The sequence below is a fragment of the Elephantulus edwardii genome, unplaced genomic scaffold (genome assembly GCF_000299155.1).
Source record: "Elephantulus edwardii isolate Elephantulus edwardi_28Jun2011 unplaced genomic scaffold, EleEdw1.0 scaffold00239, whole genome shotgun sequence".
Lineage (NCBI taxonomy): Eukaryota > Metazoa > Chordata > Mammalia > Macroscelidea > Macroscelididae > Elephantulus > Elephantulus edwardii.
The window spans coordinates 3,733,814-3,739,851 of NW_006399989.1; the positions used below are offsets into that span (position 1 = coordinate 3,733,814).

At 38.6% G+C, this 6,038-nt stretch overlaps 1 pseudogene; it reads left to right on the plus strand.

The window, feature by feature from the left end:
* The first annotated feature begins 4,218 nt into the window (after positions 1 to 4,218).
* LOC102850670 lies at positions 4,219 to 4,854 on the plus strand (annotated as a pseudogene).
* The last annotated feature ends 1,184 nt before the right edge of the window (positions 4,855 to 6,038 follow it).

A 6,038-nucleotide genomic window follows, 5' to 3' on the forward strand; every position in this document is an offset into this window, starting at 1 on the left:
TAAAATATAATACTTTTAGACTATTCTCTCCCCCATAGACTTCAATGCCGTAAACATATTTCATCCAGTTTTTCTCAGTCTTACCCCCACCAGGATTCTTCCTGTGAGAGGTATGGTCGGGGTTCTGGCTGGCTTCTCTCCAGCTCTTGTCATGGAGGTTTTAAGCATTCCAGTGACACTATGCATATATTAGCATATGTATGAAGATAGACTTGTTTTCAGCACAGATGGAAGCATCTGGTGCCCAACATTCTCCACTTCCTTTTCCACATACGGCTGGTTTTGGGGGTCGTTGCCCTTCAGTAAATGCACAACTTCTTCATTTTTAAAGTGGCTCCCGGGTTCTGACCTTGGGTCTGACCAACATTTTTAACTAGTCTGTTACTTAGGTACAATATTTCATTGTGTTTCTTGCCATTTGCGTTAACCTGACATCCTTGTAGTCAAATGATGACACATGTGTAGGGGCATATAAGTAACACAGCAGAGTTGCACTGCTGACCCTGAGGTGGTAGCTCTGTAGTGGTTCAAATCCACAAGCAGCCCTTTGGGAGAAAGATGTGCAGTCTCCTCCTGTGTTGCAGACAGAGGGTAAAGTATATTAATAAGTATTAATAACGAGACTGAACACCAAGAATGTATAAGTAAAAAGAGGTAAAGCTGGAGACAACCAGTTCTCTAACAACTGAAGCACGGGATCTCCAGATCTCCGCTTCCCTGTGCCTTTATTGAAAAGCGCCAGGGAGCAAATTACAAAGAGAATTCTATGCAAATGCTTGACTCAGGAGGAAGGGGTTAGCAAATACAAGATTCTTGTAACCACCTAAGGTTTGTTTGCCTTAGTGCTTCAGGGTGAATTCTAGCTTCTACCTGCCTCCCTTATATCCTGATATAGCATTTGGTTTATTATAAATATTTAGTATTAAATTTGGCTTCCCACATTCCTATGCTTTTTATAACCTTGGAAAGCCTGCTGGAGGGTCAACTATGAATCTGTTCCAGCTTGACAGAAATGAGAGAGAGAGCAGCTCTGGTGACATGCCTTGCTAACCAAAAGGTCAATGGTTCAGATCCACCAACTTATACCCAGCGGAAGATGGACAGACTCCTGTGAAAATGTAAGCTTCAGACACTTAGAGGTGCACTGGAATAGAGTCTACTTCAGTGGGTTTTTAATGCAGATGTTTGTCAGATAAACACAGGTAAGTGGAATTATAAAAGACCTGAAACCTTTTAAAAGAGAAGTTCCTAATACACAGCAGTAGACAGCAGCGCCTTCCCCCATGGTCACCTCCTCAGCTTGATTTGGCCTATGTTGCCGTTTCTCCAATCCCTCTTCATCCCTGGTGCAGCACCAAACATGCTGGGGCCTGAAACAAATGGGGAAACAGTCCCATATCCATTCTGTAATGGTTTCAGTGGTGTTTTTCCTGATTTTGTTTCCCATAAATCCTGAAAAGTAAAGCTAAAAAAAAAATAGTTCAGATTCTAGTCAGGTCTTAAAATTTACCTCTAGAGAGAATGAATTGAATATTAATATTCTGTAAAAGTCCCTAGGATGGGGAGGAAAAAGACAAAACAACACTGAGCAATGATTCCCGTTTCATTGCGGTGCCATTACTTATAAATTAACTATAATGAATAGAGTAACCTCATAGATTGATTATGTTGTATTGTGTACCATTCAGTCAGAATCGACCTATAGCTGACCCTTCCATGGGTTTTTAGAGGTTTTCTTATGGGAGGAGATTGCCCATCCTTCTGTAGAGCAGCTGATATATTTGAACCAAGTGCCTTAGGGATTGTATCACAGGGGGAATAAAGGTTTGTGTGTGACCTAGTGATAGGATCTTTGGAAGGAGTGGTGAAAGGAGGTCTGTGGAATGAGTTTACCAGGGACAGAGATTATGTGCACCTAACACAAATGATCAGAACTTGTATTTCCTTGGCTTACATAATTTGTCTGGGTCTGTGGTAACTGGAGGGCAGAGTGTGCTGGCAGAACACAGAAATGTTGCCATCTCTATCATACTTTTATAAACAAAAGAAAGTTGACATTTTAAGAATCATAGGTATAAGGTGAAAATGCCAGAAAACCATCCAGCTCAATGTTATTTATGTATATCATTAATGTTAGTTTTTAAACCTTTAGTTCAAGGTTTTTCATATTTGGGAGAGCCTTTTATGTGTCAAAAAATTCTGTGGCAGAACAGAGGGGTATGTATGTATGTGTGAATATGAAAAGGAGATTGTGTGTAGATGTATACTTTTCATATATGTGCGTACTTTTATGTCTCAGTCCTATTATCAGGACAAGAACAACTGCTAATATTCATTTAGCACTTAAATATTTTTCACACTTGAGTTCTAATCACATTTCACAAAGACAGATTTCAAAACAGTCTTATATTGATCTTTCTAATTACCTATCTTTTAAGAGACAAGTCACTATAAGCACTAAAATTTTTATAGCATCAGAATGTATTCTAAATACAATAATGATAAAAAATGGAAGCATGTCGTTTTTCTTTTGAAAGAAAACCTTATAATTCTATAGCATTTTAAATTCTTTTCAAGTTCTAAAAAGATTTTCAGAATTTACCAAATCTTTTTCTTGGCTGAAAAATTTCCCCTACATTGTATATCTTTTAAAGATTCTGTATACTTAATGAAATGGAGCTGGAAACAGAATGATAGAATTTCATACAATCAATGATTTAAATACCTTCTTTGAAAAATCATAAATGAGGATTATACAAATGGACCTCACTTAATGAACACAGAGGAATCTGATTACATATGTGGAAAGAATCAATGGAGAAGTTCAGTGTTGTTGTTGTGTACCATTGAGTACCACTGAGTTAGAATCAACCCAAAGCTGACCCTCCAGCGGGTTTCAGAGGCAGTAATTGCATGAGAGGAGATTGCCAGTCCTCCTGTGGAGCAGCTTTCAGAATCAAACCACGTGCCTTTGGGATTGCAGCACAGTTTCTTCACACTAAGCCACCAGAACTCCCTAGAGAAGTTAAATGTTGTTGTTGTTATGAGCCATCAAGTCACCTGAGACTCAGCAACTCTATGCACATTAGCAGTGAAAGCTGCCCTTATCCAGCACCAATCTCATCTTCTCAAAAAGACCTAATCCCATTGCTACAGTCAATTAATCTCATTTTGGGTCTTTCTCTCCTGCGTTGTCCCTCCACCTTTCCAAGCATGATGTATCTCCTGGCCACATGCCCAAAGTATGTGAGATGGAGCCTCAAAATCCTTGCCTCCAGGGAACAAACTGGTTTCACTCTCTCCAGGACAGACATGTTTGATCTCCTGGGAGTCCACAGTATGTTCAACACTCATCTCCAGCACTACAACTCAAAGGCGTTGATACTTCTTCTATGATCCTTAGATATTGTCTAGCTCTTTGATGCATAGCAAGTAATTGCAAAGACCATGGCCTGGATCAGGTGCACCTTAGTCTCTAGACTGACATCATTGCTCCTCAGTACTTTAGAGAGGTCCCTGACAACAGGCTTTCCCAATGCAATTCACCTTTGATTTCTTGACTGCTGGTGCCAAGAGTGTTGATTGTGGAACTAAGCAAGCTGAAGTTATCAGTAATCTCGTTCTCTATCTATCATGAAGCAGCCAATAGGCCCAGTGGTGAGAATCTTTGTTTTTTTGATGTTGAGCTTCAATCCATATTGAAAACTACAGTCCTTGACCTTCTGCAGCAAATGCCTCATGTTCTCTTCAGTTTCAGCAAGCAAGGTTTTGTCATCTGCATAACTGAGGTTCTTGATGAATGTTCCTCCAATCCTGATGCCCCATTCTTCCTCATAAAGTCCAGCTTCCTGAATGATCTTTTCTGCATATAGAGTGAAAAGATATGGAGACCAGTCGTCAAAACAAGGCTAGGGGTTGACTGTGGACAGATCATCAATTGCTTGTGTGCAAGTTCAACTTGAAACTGAGGAAAAGCTGCTTTAAGAGAGCTTGAACAGAAGATTTCAAAGGGCATCTCAAGAAGCAAAACAAAGTATTATAACAAAATATGTAAATACTTGGAGTAGAAAATCAAAAGGGGAAAAACAGCATTTTTCAAGTTGAAAGAACTGTTGAACAAATCCAAGCCTTCAGTTGCAATACTGAAGGCAAAATATTAAATAGTCCAGGAAGAATCAAAAAAGGATGGAAGGGCTTTTTGCCACATTTACTGTGAGAATGAAGACCACTTTCAGTAACCAGACTGTTGCTATTCCAGAGAATGTAGACATTACTCTGAAGGGCTGCACAGTTATCATGAAAGGCATAGAAGGAATCTTGTAGAGTGATTTCAATCACATCGATGTCTCAGTCTCCTCAGAAGGAAAAAGAAAAGGCTTCGCGTTGACAAATAGTGAGGTAACAGAAAGAACTGGCTACTGTTCACACCATCTGTAGCCATGTACAGAACATGATCAAAAGTATTACACTGGGTTTTCGTTACAAGATGAAGTCTATATATGCTCATTTCTCATCAATGTCATGATTCAGGAGAGTGGATCTCTGGTTGAAATTAAAAAATTTTTAGGTGAAAAATACACTCAAAATGTTCAAATGAGACAAGTGTTACTCGTTCAGTATCACAAGCCCAGAAAGATGAGTTAATTCTTGAAGGAAATGATGTTAAGCTTGTGTCAGATTCAGTTGTTTTGATTCAACAAGTCTACAACAATTAAAAACAAGGATATTGGAAAAATTTTGGATGGTATCTATATCTCTGAAAAAGGAACTGTTCAGCAGGCAGATGAGCCTAGATATTCTAGTAGTTTTCCAGCTACAGAAATGAGTCCAGACACATTAATAAGGCACATCTGATTCTTTCAATAAAATTCTATTCATTTGGGGGGAAAAAAGAAGATGGAAGACACAGATTCACTGTCCATTTGTTGATGGGCACTTGGGCTGCTTCCATCTCATTCACACAATGTTACACAGCATTGAAAAAACATAAACTTGTAAAGCACTACACAACATGGGTGAGCCCGGAAGATATTATGCTAAGTGAAATATCTCAGTCACAAATGGATAAACACTGCATAACATTGCTATTGTATAATAGGACTGGTATGAGGGTTTGGGGGAGAATAGGAAAAGTGGCTAGATAATGAACACTGCATTGAAACAGATGAAGATCTGAAAAGAATGCATGATTTCTTTCTGTCATACAACAATCTGGAACAAGAGGTGCATTTCAAAGTAGACTAGTGGAGGAGGAAGGCAGGGGGAGGGAATAAAATGTGCAACAATGAATGAAAACTCAACTTTTCTGTAAACTTTCATTACTTGGGAGGAACTGGAGAGCATTACACTGAGTGATCTAACTCAGTCCCACAGGACAAATATTGTATAAAACCATTACTGTAGAATGAGTATAAGGATCCAAGGGGGCTGGGGGAGGGTGGAATTAGAGGGATGAGGATGGAGTTGTACAATCTGATGAGTCAGGGGGTGAGGGAAATTGGAAGAATCTGTTCTCTAAATCAGTGTATTCAGATTTTGTAAATAAACTAGTATTAAAAAAATCACAATAAAAAATAATAATTGGCATGGAACCATTTTAGGAAGTAGTGTATGTTTAAGAGCCAAAGGTAATGAAGTTCAAGCTGCACTGAGGCACTGGCAAAAAATAAGGTCCCAGGAATTGATGGAATTCCAGTTGAAATGTTTCAGTGAACAGATGCAGTTCTAAATGTGCTCACTAGTTAATGCCAGGAAATTTGTGAGGCAGCTGCCTGGTCAACTGATTGGAAGAGATCCACAATTGTTCTCATCCCCCCCAAAAGAATATGGAAATTACAGAACAATATCATTCCTATGACATGAAAGTAAAATCTGAATATGGAAATTATAGAACAGAATATGGAAATTACAGAACAATATCATTTATATGACATGAAAGAATATGGAAATTACAGAACAATATCATTTATATGACATGAAAGAATATGGAAATTACAGAACAATATCATTTATATGACATGAAAGAATACGGAAATTAC